This window comes from Microcaecilia unicolor, chromosome 2, assembly GCF_901765095.1.
Source record: "Microcaecilia unicolor chromosome 2, aMicUni1.1, whole genome shotgun sequence".
Classification (NCBI taxonomy): domain Eukaryota; kingdom Metazoa; phylum Chordata; class Amphibia; order Gymnophiona; family Siphonopidae; genus Microcaecilia; species Microcaecilia unicolor.
Genome location: NC_044032.1, coordinates 490,607,581 through 490,627,101, shown reverse-complemented (window position 1 = coordinate 490,627,101; position 19,521 = coordinate 490,607,581). Strand labels below are relative to the sequence as shown.

General features: G+C 45.1%; 1 protein-coding gene across 4 annotated transcripts in view; it reads right to left on the bottom strand.

The window, feature by feature from the left end:
- ADD1 (adducin 1) overlaps positions 1 to 10,064 on the bottom strand; it is a 293,072-nt gene extending 283,008 nt beyond the window's left edge. Inside the window, exon 1 of one of the 4 annotated variants that reach the window (XM_030191131.1) lies at positions 9,899 to 10,064. The gene's annotated coding sequence lies outside the window, so the exon portion shown is untranslated. The remainder of the gene's footprint in view (positions 1 to 9,898) is intronic. The other 3 variants (XM_030191128.1, XM_030191129.1, XM_030191130.1) reach the window with 3 other exon arrangements.
- Between the last annotated feature and the right edge of the window lie 9,457 nt (positions 10,065 to 19,521).

The following is a 19,521-nucleotide window of genomic DNA, read 5'->3' as shown; positions in this document are numbered from 1 at the left end:
CTTTAGACTCAAGAGTGGTCCCGGGGGACTGGAGAAGGTAAAATTATGCCTTATCTGATAATTTTCTATCCTTTAGTGCAACAGATGAATCCAGAAACTGATCAATTATATCTACCTACCAGCAGATGGAGAAAGAAATCACTGAACTGAACTCAGCCTCATAGGATGGTCAGCTTATCCCTCAGTCAGTATGTCTCGTACCAAAGCAGAAGAAAGGACCATATAACCCTGGCAACCTTCCTCACAGATATACCGAATCCAGTAAACCAAAATATGTGTACTACCTAGAACAGAGACCCCAAAAGGCAAGAAAACAGCAGCACCAGAGCAAGATCCTGGATTTGCCTGCTGCACAAAAGGAATGAAATTTATTAGGTAAGACAATTTTACCTTCTTTAGAGTAGCAGCAGATGAATCTAGAAACCGATGGGATGAACAAAAGCAGTTCCTAAAGAGGGAAGAAATAAACATAGAAACATGACGGCAGATAAAGGCCATATGATCCATCCAGTCTGCCCATCCTCTGTAACCCCTAATTCTTCCTGTTCCTAAGCAATCCCACATGCTTATCCCATGTCTTTTTAAACTCTGGAACAGTCCTCGACTCCACCACCTCCACCGGGAGGCCATTCCACGCCTCCACCACCCTTTCTGTGAAATAATACTTCCTCAGGTTGCTCCTAAGCCTATTTCCTCTCAACTTTGTCGTATGCCCAGTGGCGTTCCGAGGGGCGCTGACACCCGGGGCGGATCATAGATGCGCCCCGCCCCCCCCCCCCCCCCGGGTGCAGCGCCTCCCCCGTGCAGCGTGACCCCCCCCCCCCCGGCGAATGGACACCCCCCCCACCCCGGCGAAAGAACCCCCCCCCCCCCCAGGTGCACGCCGCTGGGGGAGTGCCTCATGCCGGTCAGCGTCGTTGGTTTCCATGCTCCCTCTGCCCCGGAACAGGTTACTTCCTGTTCCGGGGCAGAGGGAGCATGGAAACCAACGACACTGACTGGCGCGCGGCACCCCCCCAGCGGCGTGCACCCGGGGCGGACCACCCCCACCGCCCCCCCCCCTTGGTACGCCACTGCGTATGCCCCCTCATTCCAGAGCTCGCCACCCCTACAGTCAGGACAGCCGCCCCAACACTGGCAACCAACCATGCTGCCACATTTAAACTGTAATGTCTAGAGAAGATATGCAGGGATGCCCAAGTAGCCTTGCTACAGATCTACAGGGAGAAAGCCCAGACCTCCACCCAAGAATCTGGAACAGCACGAGTGGAATGCACCTACAGTGACAATGGAGAACTACGCATCACCAAAAGATTCGCTGAGAAAATCTGGTCCCGAATCCACTTCTCAATCATGGCCTTCAATGCATTATAAGTATTGCCACACTGGGAAAGACCAAAGGTCCATCAAGACCAGCATCCTGTTTCCAACAGTGGCCAATCCGGGTCACAAATAACTGGCAAGTTCCCAAAAAAGTACAAAACATTTTATACTGCTTATCCCAGAAATAGTGGATTTTCCCCGAGTCCATTTAATAAGTCCTTCAGGGAGCCATCCAAACTTTTTAAAACTCCGCTAAGCTAACCGCCTTTACCACATTCTCTGGCAACGAATTCCAGAGTTTAATTACACACTGAGTGAAGAAACATTTTCTCCGATTTGTTTTAAATTTACTACATTGTAGCTTCATTGCATGCCCCCTAGTCCTAGTATTTTTGGAAAGTGTAAACAGATGCTTCACATCTACCCGTTCCACTCCACTCATTATTTTATAGACCTCTATCATATCTCCCCTCAGCCGCCTTTTCTTCAAGCAGAAGAGCCCTAGCCGCTTTAGCCTTTCCTCATAGGGAAGTCGTCCCATCCCCTTTATCATTTTCGTCGCCCTTCTCTGTACTTTTTCTAATTCCACTGTATCTTTTTTGAGATACAGCGACCAGAATTGAACACAATATTCAAGGTGCAGTCGCACCATGGAGCAATATAAAGAACATAAGAACATAAGCACCGCTATACTAGGAAAAGACCAATGGTCCATCAAGCCCCGCATCCTATCTCCGACAGCGGCCAATCCAGGCTTCAAGAACCCGGCAAACACCCCCCCCCCCCCCCCCAAAATTTAATTTTTAATAATGTTCAATGGACATTTCCCTCAGGAATCTGTCCAAAGCCCCTTTAAACTCCGTAAGGCAAGCTGCTGTCACTACATTTTCCGGCAACGAGTTCCAGAGTCCAACTACACGTTGAGTAAAGAAAAACTCTCTCCTGTTTGTTTTAAATCTACCATATTCTAGCTTCATCTTGTGTCCCCTGATTCTATTGTTGTTTGAAAGTGTAAACAAATACTTCACATCTGTCCGCTCTACTCCGCTCATTATCTTGTAGACTTCTATCATATCACCCCTCAGCCGCCTTTTCTCCAAGCTGAAGAGCCCTAACCTTCTCAGCCTTTCCTCATAGGGAAGTCGTTCCATCCCTTTTATCATTTTTGTCGCCCTTCTCTAATTCCTTTATATCTTTTTTGAGATGTGGCGACCAGAATTGGACACAATATTCGAGGTGCGGTCGCATCATGGAGCGATACAATGGCATTATAACATCCTTGTGTTTGTTTTCCATCCCTTTCCTAATAATACCCAACATTCTGTGCACTTTCTTAGCCGCCGCAGCACACTGAGCAGAAGTTTTTAACGTCTTATCTACGATGACTCCCAGATCCCTTTCTAGGTCCGTGACTCCTAACGCGGAACCTTGCATGACATAGCTGTAATTTGGGTTCCTCTTACCCACATGCATCACTTTGCATTTGTCAACATTGAACTTCATCTGCCACTTGGACGCCCAATCCCCCAGTCTCACGAGGTCCTCCTGTAATCTTTCACACTCCTCCTGCGACTTGACGACCCTGAATAATTTTGTGTCATCTGCGAATTTAATTACCTCACTAGTTGCTCCCATCTCTAGGTCATTTATAAATATGTTAAAAAGCAGCGGTCCCAGCACAGACCCCTGCGGGACCCCACTAACTACCCTTCTCCATTGAGAATACTGACCATTTAACCCTACTTACTCCTCTACCTAAAGATGCAAAGAAATCTACAAGTGACCTAACCAACTATCGCCCAGTAGCATCGATCCCGCTGACAACCAAACTCATGGAAAGCGTAGTGACGAACAGCTCACTAACTACCTAAACAAACACTCAATTCTGCATGAATCTCAATCAGGATTTAGATCAAACTACAGCACCGAAACAGTATTGGTAACTTTAATGAATAAGTTCAAACAAACAATTGCAATTGGCAACAACATACTTCTTCTACAATTTGACATGTTCAGTGCCTTCGACATGGTCAACCATAGAATACTTATACACATTCTGGAATACTTTGGAATTGGAAGAAACGTTCTTAACTGGTTCAGAGGATTCGTGACGAGATCTTACCAAGTAACAACTAAAGCAACGACATCAGCCCCATGGTCACCTGAATGTGGAGTTCCCCAAGGATCACCCCTCTCACCAACCCTCTTTAACCTAATGACACCTCTAGCTAAGCTGCTAGATAATCAAAACCTCAATCCATACATATATGCAGATGATGTTACGATCTACATCCCGTTCAAACGCGATCTAAAGGAAATATGGACGTAATCTACTTAGATTTCAGCAAAGCTTTTGACACGGTTCCCCACAGGAGGCTCTTAAATAAACTGGAGGGGCTGAAGATAGGACCCGAAGTGGTGAACTGGATTAGGAACTGGTTGACGGACAGACGCCAGAGGGTGGTGGTAAATGGAATTCGCTCGGAGGAGCGAAAGGTAAGTAGTGGAGTGCCTCAAGGATCGGTGCTGGGGCCGATTCTGTTCAATATATTTGTGAGTGACATTGCTGAAGGGTTAGAAGGTAAAGTTTGCCTATTTGCGGATGATACTAAGATCTGTAACAGAGTGGACACCCCGGAGGGAGTGGAAAACATGAAAAAGGACATACGGAAGCTAGAAGAATGGTCTAAGGTTTGGCAATTAAAATTCAATGTGAAGAAATGCAAAGTGATGCACTTAGGAAGTAGAAATCCACGGGAGACGTATGTGTTAGGTGGGGAGAGTCTGATAGGTACGGGCGGAGAGAGGGATCTTGGGGTGATAGTATCTGAGGATTTGAAGGCGACGAAACAGTGTGACAAGGCGGTGGCAGTAGCTAGAAGGTTGTTAGGCTGTATAAAGAGAGGTGTGACCAGCAGAAGAAAGGGGGTGTTGATGCCCCTGTATAAGTCGTTGGTGAGACCCCACCTGGAGTATTGTGTTCAGTTTTGGAGGCCGTATCTTGTTAAGGATGTAAAAAGAATTGAAGCGGTGCAAAGAAAAGCTACGAAAATGGTATGGGATTTGCGTTACAAGACGTATGAGGAGAGACTTGCTGAACTAAACATGTATACTCTGGAGGAAAGGAGAAACAGGGGTGATATGATACAGACGTTCAAATATTTGAAAGGTATTAATCCGCAAACAAATCTTTTCCGGAGATGGGAAGGTGGTAGAACGAGAGGACATGAAATGAGATTGAAGGGGGGCAGACTCAAGAAAAATGTCAGGAAGTATTTTTTCACGGAGAGAGTAGTGGATGCTTGGAATGCCCTCCCGCAGGAGGTGGTGGAAATGAAAACGGTAACGGAATTCAAACATGCGTGGGATAAGCATAAAGGAATCCTGTGCCGAAGGAATGGATCCTCAGGAGCTTAGTCAAGATCGGGAGGCGGGGCTGGAGGTTGGGAGGCGGGGATAGGGCTGGGCAGACTTATACGGTCTGTGCCAGAGCCGGTGGTGGGAAGCGGGACTGGTGGTTGGGAGGCGGGGATAGTGCTGGACAGACTTGTACGGTCTGTGTCAGAGCCGGGGTTGGGAGGCAGGGCTGGGGAGGTGAGGATAGTGCTGGGCAGACTTATACGGTCTGTGCCTGTGCCAGAGCCAGTGGTTGGGAGGTGGGGCTGGTGGTTGGGAGGCAGGGATAGTGCAGGGCAGACTTATACGGTCTGTGCCCTGAAGAGCATAGGTACAAATCAAAGTAGGGTATACACAAAAAGCAGCAAATATGAGTTATCTTGTTGGGCAGACTGGATGGACCATGCAGGTCTTTTTCTGCCGTCATCTACTATGTTACTATGTTACTATGTAAATCACCAACGAAATCAACCAAAGCTTCCAAATCATGTACTCCTGGGCGGATGCATTTCAGCTAAAACTCAACGCAGAAAAAACACAATGCCTTATACTTACCTCACAACATAACACAAATAACTTCCCCACCATAACCACCTCAAACTTTTCCCTCCCCGTCTCCAATACGCTGAAAATTCTGGGAGTTACCATAGATCGACATCTCACACTTGAAAACCACGTGAAGAATACAACCAAGAAAATGTTCCACTCCATGTAAAACCTTTCTTCCCAAGAGCCATTTTTCGAAACCTGGTACAATCGATGGTACTAAGTCACTTGGACTACTGCAATGCACTTTACGTTGGATGTAAAGAACAGATTATCAAGAAGCTTCAAACTGCCCAAAACACTGCAGCCAGACTTATCTTTGGAAAAACAAAATATGAAAACGCAAAACCCCAAAGAGAGAAACTACACTGGCTCCCTCTTAAAGAACGTATCACGTTCAAAATCTGCACGATAGTCCATAAAATCATTTACAGAGACGCCCCGTCATACATGCTTGATCTAGTGGACCTCCCATCCAGAAATGCCAAAAGATTTGCCCGTACTTTTCTTCATCTGCACTTCCCCAGTTGCAAAGGATTAAAATACAAACTAACACATGCATCCAGCTTTTCTTACGTGACCACGCAGTTGTGGAATGCACTCCCAAAACACCTAAAAACAATTAACGAAATAATTAACTTTCGCAAATCATTGAAAACCTCTCTCTTCACCAAAGCTTACCACGAAAATCCATAACTAACTACAACACACCACCACGCCTCCCTGATTACGAATGTCTTTTTTCTACAACTGTTTGACTAGATCAATATGTTAAGCTTACTATTCTTGTCATCTTTGTAACACCAATTGTATTTATGTACCCTGAAATGGTGCTGCCATTACAGGTATTTGTAAGCCACATTGAGCCTGCAAATAGGTGGGAAAATGTGGGATAAAAGTGCAATAAATAAATACTCTGTTTTCTATCTTTTAACCAGTTTTTAATCCACAATAGAACACTAACTCCTATCCCATGACTCTCCTATTTCCTCTGGAGTCTTTCATGAGGTACTTTGTCAAACACCTTCTGAAAATCCAGATACACAATATCAACCATCTCACCTTTATCCACATGTTTGTTCACCCCTTCAAAGAAATGTAGTAGATTGGTGAGGCAAGATTTCCCTTCACTAAATCCATGTTGACTGTCTCATTAATCCATGCTTTTGAATATGCTCTGTAATTTTGTTCTTAATAATAGTTTCTACCATTTTGCCCGGCACCGACATCAGACTCACCGGTCTATAATTTTCCGGATCTCCTCTGGAACCTTTTTTAAAAATCGGCGTTACATTGGCCACCCTCCAATCTTCCGGTACCACGCTCAATTTTAAGGATAAATTACATATTACTAACAATAGCTCCACAAGCTAATTTTTCAGTTCTATCAGTACTCTGTGATGAATACCATCCGGTCCAGGAGATTTGCTACTCTTCCGTTTGTAGAACTGCCCCATTACAACCTCCAGTTTTACAGAGAATTCATTAAGTTTCTCCGACTCATCAGCTTCGAATACCATTTCTGGCACCGGTATCCCACCCAAATCTTCCTCGGTGAAGATCGAAGCAAAGAATTCATTTAATCTCTCCGCTACGGCTTTGTCTTCCCTGATTGCCATTTTACCCGTCAGTCATCTAGTGGTCCAACTGATTCTTTTGCCGGCTTCCTGCTTTTAATATACCTAAAAATAATTTTACTATGTGTTTTTGCCTCCAACACAATCTTTTTTTCAAAGTCCGTCTTAGCCTTCCTTATCAGTACTTTGCATTTGACTTGACATTCCTTATGCTGTTTCTTATTTTCAGTCGGTTCCTTCTTCCATTTTCTGAAGGATTTTCTTTTAGCGCTAATAGCTTCCTTCACCTTACTTTTTAACCACACCGCCTGTCGTTTGGTCTTCCTCCCTCCTTTTTAATACACGGAATATATTTGGCCTGGGCTTCCAGGATGGTATTTTTGAACAGCATCCACGCCTGATGTAAATTTTTGACCCTCGCAGGCGCTCCTCTAAGTTTTTTTTTTCACCATTCTCCTCACTTTATCATAGTCTCCTTTTTGAAAGTTAAACACTAACATACTGTATTTCCTGTGTATACTTAATAACAAATCTGATCATATTACGATCACAGTTATCAAGCGGCCCCATCTCCATTACCTCCTGCACGAGATCATATGTTCCACTAAGGACTAGGTCTAGAATTTTTCCTTCTCTTGTCGGCTCCTGTATTTTTTATTTTGTTACATTTGTACCCCGCGCTTTCCCACTCATGGCAGGCTCAATGCGGCTTACATGGGGCAATGGAGGGTTAAGTGATTTGCCCAGAGTCACAAGGAGCTGCCTGTGCCTGAAGTGGGAATCGAACTCAGTTCCTCAGTTCCCCAGGACCAAAGTCCACCACCCTAACCACTAGGCCACTCCTCCAGCTGTTCCATAAAGCAGTCCTTGATTTCGTCAAGGAATTTTACCTCCCTAGCATGCCCTGATGTTACATTTACCCAGTCAAAATCGGGGTAACTGAAATCACCCATTATTATTGTGTTGCCTAGTTTGTTTGCCTCCTTAACTTCTGATAACATTTCTACATCTGTCTGTTCATCCTAACCAAGTTCTCTCTACCCTTTTCCCCTTTATACATAGAAATTCAATCCATAGGGATTCCAAGATGTGTTTTCTGTCCTGCAGAATTTTTAGTCTATTTGATTCAAGGCCCTCCTTAACATACAATACTACCCCCTCTACTGATATGATCCACCCTATCACTACGATATAATTTGTACCCCAGTATGACAGTGTCCCACTGGTTATCCTCCTTCCACCAGATCTCAGAGATGCCTATTATATCTAAGTTTTCATTTAGTGCAATATATTCTAACTCTCCCGTCTTATTTCTTAGGCTTCTGGCATTCACATATAGATAATTCAATCTATGTTTGTTGTTCCTATTTACATCATGCTTGGTACTTGACTGTATTAATTTGCAATCTTTTGTCCGATTTGTATTTTTATTTAAGGACACCTGATCTACTATGGTCTCTTTTGCAACCTATTGGGATACCCTATCTTCCCTGTTTTGGCGATATCCTTTATTCCGAACCATGGACTTTTGAATTACTATCAGCCTTCCCCCAGTTTCTAGTTTAAAATTTTCTCTCTCTCTTTTTTTAAATGCTGATGCCAGCAGCCTGGTCCCACCCTGGTTAAGGTGGAGCCCATCCTTTTGGAATAGGCTCCTCCTTCCCCAGAATGTTGCCCAGTTCCTAACAAATCTAAAAACTTCCTCCCTGCAAAATCGTCTTATGCACGCATTGAGACTCCGGAGCTCTGCCTGTCTCATCAGACCCAGAGTGTCCATTTGAAGGTTACCATATACACAGCTATAAACTGATTTTCTAAAATGGAAGCAAAAAAAAAACCTGTTTGGTCTTTCACACTATAAAGATCTTTATTTTCACAAAGCTTCCGGCATTCCTTATTTCTCTGCTGAATTGGAAACAATTTTTATAAATATACACACATTTAAGGTAACTGATTTTGTAAGACTGTATTTGGATCTTATGCTATCCATTTTGAACCTGTATATGAGAGGTGGAAGTATATAAGTACCACTACCATTACCATAAATATAAAACAAATAAAATAATCATGTAACAGTGTTTCCCAAGTCCAGTCCTACTACTACTTATTTCTATAGCGCTACAAGGCATTGCAGCGCTGTACACCATACACAAAAAGACAGTCCCTGCTCAAAGAGCTTACAATCTAGCTGAGTATTCCTTGCTAGTCAGGTTTTCAGGATACCCACAATGAAACTTAATGAACTTGATTTGCATACACTGCCTCCATTATATGCAAACCTCCATGCATATTCATTGTGGATATCCTGAAAACCTGATTGGCAAGGTGTACTCCGGGACTGGACTTGGGAAACACTGATGTAACAGATATGCCATTAGAAGGTATTAAACCACCAGAATCATCCCCTATACACTAGCATGCAGCTAAACTACTCAAGGAAGATTTCCATCTATTTCTCTTTCTCATAACATAATTCGATCAGCATACTATCATTTAGGGAAATCAGTGGAACATTATGTCAAACAGGGAAGAAGGAAAACAGAATTAGATGCGCTACTAAGTAGCAGCGGAAAAGCAAAATGGGCAGCAGCAGCCACAGGCCTTGCCATCTTTATCTGCCGTTATATTCTGATAACTTTATTGGCATGACAATTTTCCATTTGTTGCCAAAATAATAAATCCGAACAGTTTAGCATTAATGGTAAAATAAAATATTCGCTGCTCCTGTATCATATACACACACATCCCACAATACTGAAACTGACCCTCCGCATCGGGAGCTAAGTTGGAGCAGCCAATGCAGATCACAGTGAATCGGGCCTTTTTTTCTCTCTCTCTCTCTCCCCCCCCCCCCCCCCCCAAATAAAGACAGTAATAGAACAGGAAGCGCTTAGTTAAACGAGGTCCATAATCCATAACAGCCACAATAACAGTTCTTGCACTTCCTCTCAGGTCTTTCCAGTACACCTCTTGCCCGTTACCCAGCCGACTCCCCAAACCCAGAAAATCATACACCTGCCGCAGCTCTGCGAGAATCCCAAACGGCCGCCTCTTACCGTCAGGGAGGCGAAGGGTAGCAAGCACACCACAGCTCTCCAGCTCCGCCGGAGGACAAGAAGGGCGCACTCTCCAGATTCAGCTCCAGCGGCTCCCGAGCTGTACCGCTACCCTCTAAGCTTCTCTCCTCTCAGACTCTTCTGCTACCCTGCTGCCCCGCCCCCCTCCTCCCATCACTCCACCGCCATCCACAACAACCACCAGGGTGCGGCATGCAGAAGCCGCGCACCAACAATCCGTCCTCCCATTGGCCTGACAGGCGCCCAGCAGCAACGAACGTCACGATTGGTGTCAGGCGAGAAAGGCTGTTTGGGGGGGAGGGGGAGAAAGAGGTGAGTACATTCGTGCGGAGTGGGCGTGGCTTTAGCTTAACGTTTTTACCAGCTTCGTGTACCAAAGTCCACTACCGCCGGCCGCTAGAAGGAAGAGGGTGGCAAAGACTAAAGAGTGGTAGTGTGCGTGTATGGGTTTTGCTTTTGGGTAACGACGCTGGTGGAGAGTTGCTTAAATGTACTAGTTTTAAAAGTGCCCGGGTAGGTCGCTATATAAAAGCATATTTATTTTTCATAAATCAGGAATAAAGGTTGAAAGGTACAATCAAGAAAAAGTACAAGGTGAACAAGGATACAAGCAGGGGCGGACTGACATTGATCTGGGGCCTTGGGTAAGGACCCCCCCCCCCCTCCCATCTGACGGAGATCACTGGTTCTGTATTTATGTAAAGTTATGTATCTATCTAAAGTTCACTCCTTGTGACGATCAGAGCCTTTCTCTTCCTTCTGCTAAACTTCATATGTATAAAACTATCCAAGCCCCCCGCCTGCCCCATATTCATTACATAAAAAATAAGAAGTAGAAGATTAGTGGTAGGGGGCTTCCATGCCTGTCACTGATTGTTACATTTGTATCCCGCGCTTTCCCACTCATGGCAGGCTCAATGCGGCTTACATGGGGCAATGGAGGGTTAAGTGACTTGCCTAGAGTCACAAGGAGCTGCCTGCCGGGAATTGAACTCAGTTCCTTAGGACCAAAGTCCACCACCCTAACCACTAGGCCACTCCTCATCACCCTGATGTCAGTGCAGTCCTCCATTATCGGGATTACTAAACTGTTGATGTTGAACCTTAGTTCCTTCCTAGAGTCACAAGGGGGACTGGGGGAGGGAAGTGGGTTAGTAATGGAGATATAAGAAGCCCGGCCCTAAGGGGGGTGCTTGGGGAGAAGTGCAGAGAGAAGAGTTTAGGGTTAATAAATATTGTGGTTGGGGAGTGCACAACGTCTTTGGTTGTGTTCACCCCCATGGGAGGAGAGTATTCCAGAAAGGCCAATAACTGAAGGCTGGATAAAAGAGGAAGTTATTGCCAACTATAGCAATAATTGGAGCATGAAGAATGCTCTGGGTGGGTAAAGGGGAACCCATACTGGAGCAAGAACAGTAAGAAGCCTTGTAGCTGGGGAACTGGAAATCTGAAGGGAAAGGACAGACCCAGAGGTCTGAAACTTATTGAAGACAGCTTGTTGCAAACAGTGTGCAGCACAGCCTTGGATTATTATGCCCTAAGGGATGGGCAAAAGTTCTAAGACACGTACTGACATACTGTAGGATTTACCAATTTAGATTTGAGGATTTATACCATAATCCTGAATTGGCTTGTGACTGTACAAAGATACCAAGTTGGATTACAAACTGACTTTTGGTTCCAAGAGGATTTGAGCTACTTGTAAAGTTTAGTACTGTTGGCATAAAAAAATATCATCCTTGGCATGAAGAGTGATCTTTAGAATGCAAGTTGTGTATGGGTTCCAGCCTGGTGAAAGACACTTGGTAATTTGCTGATGACACAAAGTTATTCAAAGTGGTTAAATCGCAGGAGGATTGTGAAAAATTACAAGAGGACCTTATGAGACTGGGCGTCTAAATGGCAGATGACGTTTAATGTGAGCAAGTGCAAAGTGATGCATGTGGGAAAGAGGATCCCGAATTATAGCTACAAGGTTCCACATTAGGCGTCACAGACCAAGAAAGGGATCTAGGTGTCATCATTGATGATACGTTGAAACCTTCTGCTCAGTGTGCTGCTGCGGTTAAGAAAGCAAATAGAATGTTAGGTATTATTAGGAAAGGAATGGAAAACAAAAATGAGGACGTTACAATTCCTTTGTATCGCTCCGTGGTGCAACCACACCTCGAATATTGTGTTCAATTCTGGTCGCCACATCTCAAAATAGATATATAAAAGCATATGGCCGGGGAGGGGGGGGAGTGCAGCAAAAAGTTGATCAGACACTAAGGGTTCTGTGAATCAAAAGAGTTTGGGAACCACTGCATTACAGGTTTTTAATAACACCTTAAGTTTAACTCTTGAAAGTACTGGAAGCCAATTAAGTTTCCACAATATAGGAGAAATCCTCTCACGTCTTGATCAGCCCAAGATTAGCAATACAACTGCATTCTGTACTAACTGTAGCTGACAGATCCACATCTTGGGCAGGCTCAGTAGCACTGCATGCAATAATTACGATAAAATAATGGATACAACAACTACCGTACTCCTAGCTTGGAACATCAAATAGGATTTCAATCCCCATATCTTCCAAAACTTCCCATAATCTGATTTCACCACTTGCTGGACAGTAAAAATGATAACCAGCATTAAAATGTTCAACCATGTAACCCCATTACTTTGAAAGAAACAGTAGTTGCCCATTACATCAAGAATTCGTTGTAAAATTCAGACCTCGATTCACAAAGGGGCATTTTACTAAAGCTTGGCATACGCTAAATGCTGTACAGCCCATTTTATACCTATGGGCCATATGGCACTTAGTGCAAGTTAATGTCCATTTAGCATGCGCTAAGCTTTAGTAAAAGGGCCCCAAAATTAATTATTCAGGTATGCCTTCTTTTTTATCGAACTTTGACACCATATCCCCCAAAATAAGGCTGCCAATTGGATCCAGATTTGCAGGACAGGGTTGATCCAGTCTTGGGTTTACCCTGTTGCATGCAAGGATTTGTAGCCTTGATTTTCTTAGGGAATGCTGTTGGGAATTTAGAATTAACCATGTGAACTAACCATGGACCTAACTAACCATGTGAATTTCATGCTACAAAATGGACTCTTCCCAAAGGAGAAAGGTAATATTCTACTCACCCCCATATCCAAGGATGCAAAGAAAAATACTAATGAACTAACGAACTATAGACCAGTAGCATCCATTCCCTTATTCACCAAAATAACAGAAGGCATGGTGACCAAACAACTCACAGAGTATCTAAACAAGTTCTCGGTACTGCACGATTCCCAGTCAGGATTTCGCTCTAATCACAGTACGGAAACCGTACTAGTCACGCTTATGATCAAACTCAAACAACATAGCAAACGGCAACAACATACTACTGTTACAATTCGACATGTCAAGCGCATTTGACATGGTTGACCATGGAATTTTATTACACATCCTTGAATACTTCGGAATCTGAGGTAACGTTCTCAGATGGTTCAAGGGTTTCCTAACCACCCACTCATATCAAGTGACATCAAACTCGACTACATCAGCCACATGGACACCTTAATGCGGAGTTCCACAGGGATCCCCCCTCTCACCGACCATATTCAACCTAATGATGACACCCTTGGCTAAGCTACTATCGAACCAGAATCTAAACCCATATATATATGCTGATGATGTAACAATCTTTATCCCATTCAAACACGATCTAAGAGAAATTTCCGACGAAATCAACCAAAGCCTACACATTATGAACTCCTGGGCAGATGCATTTCGACTGAAACTAAATGCTGAAAAAACCCAATGCCTAGTACTCACTTCGCAATACAACAAGAAGGAATTTACCACCATCAACACACCTAATCTAAGTCTACCAGTCTCAGACACCCTAAAAATCCTTGGAGTCACCATTGACCATCACCTAACACTTGAAAATCATGCAAAAAACGTAACTAAAAAGATGTTCCATTCAATGTGGAAACTAAAAAGAGTCAGACCATTTTTCCCAAGTAATGTCTTCCGCTACCTGGTACAATCACTGGTACTTAGTCATCTGGACTATTGTAATTCACTGTACGCTGGCTGCAAAGAGCAAATACTCAAAAAACTCCACACAGCCCAGAGCACGGCAGCCAGACTTATATTCGGCAAACCAAAATACGAAAGCGCAACACCCTTTCGCGAAAAACTACACTGGCTCCCACTTAACGCATCACGTTCAAACTCTGTACCTTGGTCCATAAAATCATCCATGGTGATGCCCCAGCCTACATGTACTACTACTACTACTACTTAACATTTCTAGAGCGCTACTAGGGTTACGCAGCGCTGTACAAAATACACAAAGAAGGACGGTCCCTGCTCAAAGGAGCTTACAATCTAAAGAACGAAATGTCAAGTTGGGGCAGTCAAGATTTCCTGGGTTGAGGTGTAGAGGTTAGGTGCCGAAGGCGACATTGAAGAGGTGGGCTTTAAGCAGGGATTTGAAGATGGGCAGGGAGGGGGCCTGGCGTATGGGCTCGGGGAGTTTGCTCCACGCTGGGGTGAGGCGAGGCAGAAAGGGCGGAGCCTGGAGTTGGCGGTGGTGGAGAAGGGTACTGAAAGGAGGGATTTGTCTTGAGAGCAGAGGTTACGGGTAGGAACGTAAGGGGAGATGAGGGTTGAGAGGTAAGGAGGGGCTGCAGATCGAGTACATTTGTAGGTTAGTAGCAGAAGCTTGAATTGAATGCGGTACCTGATCGGAAGCCAATGAAGTGACTTGAGGAGAGGGGTGATATGAGTGTATCGGTTCAGGCGGAAGATAAGATGTGCAGCAGAGTTCTGAATGGACTGAAGGGGGGATAGGTGGCTAAGTGGGAGACCAGTGAGGAGTAGGTTGCAGTAGTCAAGGCGAGAGGTAACGAGAGAGTGGATGAGAGTTCAGGTGGTGTGCTCAGAGAGGAAAGGGCGGATTTTGCTAATGTTATAGAGGAAGAAGCGACAGGTCTTGGCTATTTGCTGGATATGCGCAGAGAAGGAGAGGGAGGAGTCGAAGATGACACCGAGGTTGTGGGCAGATGAGACGGGGACGATGAGGGTGTTATCAACCGAAATAGAGAGAGGAGGTAGAGGAGAAGTGGGTTTGGGTGGGAAGACAAGAAGTTCGGTCTTGGCCATGTTCAGTTTCAGGTGGCGGTTGGACATCCAGGCAGCAATGTCGGATAAGCAGGCCGTTACTTTGGCCTGGGTTTCCGCAGTGATGTCAAGTGTGGAGAGATAAAGCTGGGTGTCGTCAGCATAAAGATGATACTGGAAGCCATGAGACGAGATCAGGGAGCCCAGGGAAGAGGTGTAGATAGAGAAAAGAAGGGGTCCAAGGACAGAACCCTGAGGGACTCCAACAGAGAGCGGGATAGGGGTGGAGGAAGAACCATGAGAGTGTACTCTGAAGGTACGATGGGAGAGATAAGAGGAGAACCAGGAGAGGACAGAGCCCTGGAACCCAAAAGAGGACAGAGTGTCAAGAAGTAAGTCGTGATTGACAGTCAGGCTCATTTTCAAAGCACTTAGCCTCCCAAAGTTCCATAGAAACCTATGGAACTTAGCCTCCCAAAGTGCTTTGAAAATATGCCTCAGTGTCAACAGCGGCGGATAGGTCGAGGAGAATGAGGATGGAGTAATGACATGTCAGACCTAATAGAGCTACCACCCAGAAATGCAAAAAAATCCTCCCGCACATTCCTCAATCTTCATCCTCCCAAATGCAAAGGCTTGAAATACAAATCAATGCATGCATCAACCTTTTCCTATACAAGCACACAGCTCTGGAACACACTGCCATGTAACCTGAAAACGGTCTACGAAATGACCAATTTCCGCAAACTCCTGAAAACTTATCTCTTCGACAAAATATATCATAAAGAACAACACGCGTAACTCTACATTCTTTAAGATATCCAGGAATGTTCTTTAATGTCTTTTGCTTTCACACGATCATGCATCTAATGTCTATGGCTTTACACTATCATGTATTTCACCATCATGCACCCAAAACTTCTGCAAAAACAAATGTATACTCTTTTCTATTACCAGTATTATGTATTTCTCCATCATGTACCCAAAACTTGCTGTAAAACCAAATGTACATTCTTTTCTATTTCCAGTATCCACGATGAATTGTAAGCCACATTGAGCCTGCAAAAAGGTGGGATAATGTGGGATACAAATGTAATAATAATAATAATAACTTCTGGTGGTACAGCAGTGCTTAGCCTCCATAAATAGGTTTGCACAAAATTATCTGCCCCATATGTGAGTAGAGATATGATTGTACAGCTTTTACATGTGAACTTTTATCTTCAGTGTGTACAGGCAGGTGGCTGCAGTGGCGTAGCAAGGACGGGGCGGTCCGCCCCGGGTGTCAGCAGGTGGGGGGGTGCTCCGCTCCTGCTGCTCCCACCCTACCTTTAAAAAAAATCAGTGAAGCGGCGTGGCAGGCAGCACCTCGCGTCTGCCCTGCTTGTAAAAGAAGTAGATCTCTTCGTCGTCGTCGTTGGGCCTCACTGTGTCCCGCCCTCCTCTGAGGTAACTTCCTATTTCCGCGAGGGCGGGACACAGTGAGGCCCGATGACGAGGAGGAGATCTACTTCTTTTACAAGCAGTGCAGACGCGAGGCGCTGCCTGCCAAGCCGCTTCACTGATTTTTTTAAAAGGCAGGGTGGTGGCAGGAGAAGAGGGCTGTCGTCTTGACGGAGCTGGTAGGCGAGGCGGGTCGGGTCGGGGTGCCCAGATGCAAGATGGGGATGGGTGGGGAGCCCAGATGGGAGAAGGGGAGCCCAGATGGGAGCAGGGGATGGGGAGCCCAGATGGGAGAAGGGGTTGGGGAGCCCAGATGGGAGAAGGGGGTGGAAGTGGGGTCTGAGAAGGGGCCATCCCGGGGGCTGGTTGGGAAATGGGGCATGCCTGGGTCAGGTGGGAGAATGGGTCTGGGGCTGAAAAGGGGGGCCCTAATGCAAGGCATGTGGATGAAGGGGGATGGAACTGGGGTCTGAAAAGGAGGGTAGGTGGGATAAGGGGGCTAGTACTGGGACTGGGGGCTGAAAAGGGGCAGGGGCTGAAACTGGGGGCTGAAAAGGAGATGGAGAAGTGGCTGGGCTGAAGCTTGGGACTGGTGAGAGAAAAGGGCTGGGGGTTCAAACTGGGAGCTGAAAAGGGGACAGGGAGAAGTGGCTGGGGGCTGAAGGTCGGGACTGGTGGGAGAAAAGGGCTGGGGCTGAAACTGGGGGCTGGTGGGATAGTGGGGCTGGAACTGGGGGCTGAAAAAAAGGGGCAGAGAAAGGGGACAGATCTTGGATGGAAGGGGGAGTGAGAGGGAGGGCAGACCCTGGATGGATGGGAGAGGGAGGGCAAATGGTGGATTGAAGGGGCAGAGAGAAAGGGCAGACAGTGGATGGAAGGGATAGAAAGGGCAGACAGTGACTGGAAGGGGGAGAAAGAGGGCAGACAGGGGCAGATGGTGGATGGAAGGGGCAGAGATAGAGGGCAGATGTAGATGGAAGGAGCAGGAAGAGAGGGCAGACACTGGATGGCAGAGAGAGAACAAAGACAGATGCTGGATGGAAGACAGTGAAAAGAAGATGAGGAAAGCAGAAACCAGAGACAACAAACTGTAAATAAAATATATATTTTTATTTTTTTGCTTTAGGATAAAGTAGTATTGTAGCTGTGTTAATAAATGTTTATAATAGAACATGTAAACAAGGTAATCTTTTTCTTGGACTAATTTTAATACATTTTGGCTAACTTTCGGAGAACAAAACCCCCTTTCTCAGGTCAGGATAGGATACTGTAACAGCATTATACTGTATTGACCTGAGGAAGGATGTTTTGGCCTCCGAAAGCTAAATGTATTAGTCCAATAAAATGGTATTATTTTATTTTCTATATTTATTTTATTTCTATTTGTTAATTTGTAAAGTGGTGATTGGTTCTTGTTAGTTTTTTTCAAATTTACATCTGCTGTCTTTATATTTTGCACAGTACTAGGAGACATTTTCTGTTTCTGTGGTGTTGCATTGTATGCAGAGTCTGGCATCTTGGGGGTTCAGTTTAATTTTTGTCTAAATAGAAAGTTTATGATTACTTATTCTATAGTGGATTAGGGTGTACCTGTGTTTGTGAAAAAGACATGGCTTTCAGTTGGCATTGACTGTGCAGGATCGATGATCTGTACTATTCTGTCTGGTGTCGTGTTACAATAGGTGAATTGATGTTCTAGTGCTCACTGTAGTGTTTAAGATGCTTTCCTTTTCCTTGTGTGACTCGTAGAAATGACTGCTTATGGTATGGTGGAATTGCTCTATAGGTCCTGAGTGTTTTGTATTCTCCTAGTACTAGATTTTGGAGGGGGGGTGTTAAAAAATGACCGGCCCCAGGTGTCAACTACCCTAGCTACACCACTGGGTGGCTGCTGTTATATATGCTGGGATTCAGGGCAGAAAGTTTGGATGGGGCCCCCAAACTAATTGGTAGGCTCTTCCTTCTTTAAGTTTGAGCAGGATTAAGGTATCTTGTTGCTTGAGGGCCCAGGGCATTTGCTCTGTTTGCACACCCCTAATGCCAGCCTTTGGGGGGAGGGGGCAGGATAGGGGGAGTGCATATACACACATGTTGTTGAAAATTCAAAAATATATGCATAACTTTTCACAGGGAAACATTGCACCATATCAAAATAACAGATGTGGGTGTGTAGTTTTCCTGCACTGATTTTGGATGTAAAAGTATATGCACACTTTTGCTTTCGAAACCAGGCGGAGCAAAAAAAAAAAGGCTGTCGGTGGACCTCCTCCCATCAGTGATTAGAGAGATGAAGTGACCCGGAGCTGCCACCAATAGGAGGAGAGGGAGAATGGGTGTTGGGGAGAAAGAGGATGGCAGCTGTTAGGGGGCAGAAAGAAAATGTAATAGGTGGATCAGAGGGGGAAAGATAGAGACCCCAATGCTCAAAGCAAACCGGGCTTGCAACGTTTCATTTAGATTGGTTTTAGCCAGTTTAGCACGTATGTTATTGTGCGCCTAATTCACAAAGGGTCTTGGCACTGCTTTTACCATTCATGGAAGCAGCAATGGAAAACACTATGCAAATGTATGAAAAAGAGCTCATTTGTATTAAAATGAGCATTCCATGTGCTGCACAGACATTTCCAAGCAATGCACAGAAAGGAGCTCCTACCTGTAACATTCAAAATTTATTGCAGGTCTGAAGGTGTCCTCAGGACAGAAAATTGTCCTTGAAGATGTCCTTTGAAGTGGCGGCATTGTGTATGCAGGCTTCTGTCTGTGGGCCCTATGTGGCTAGAGCGTGTCTTTCCTGGGTGCAGAAAGCAGCCTCCCCGGAGGAGCTCGTTGAAGTTTTGCCATCGCTTGAGGCAGGCCTGGCTTATCTAGCGGATTTGCTTTATGATCTGCTTCAAGCCTCGGCAAAGGAGGTTTCTCTGTCGGTGGCGGCTCGCCGCTGGTTATAGCTTTGTCACTGGTCTTCAGATACGGCATCTAAATCTTGTTTGGCACATTTGCCATTCAGAGGCAAGCTATTTGGAGAAGATTTAGACAAGATTGTCAAGGACCTGGG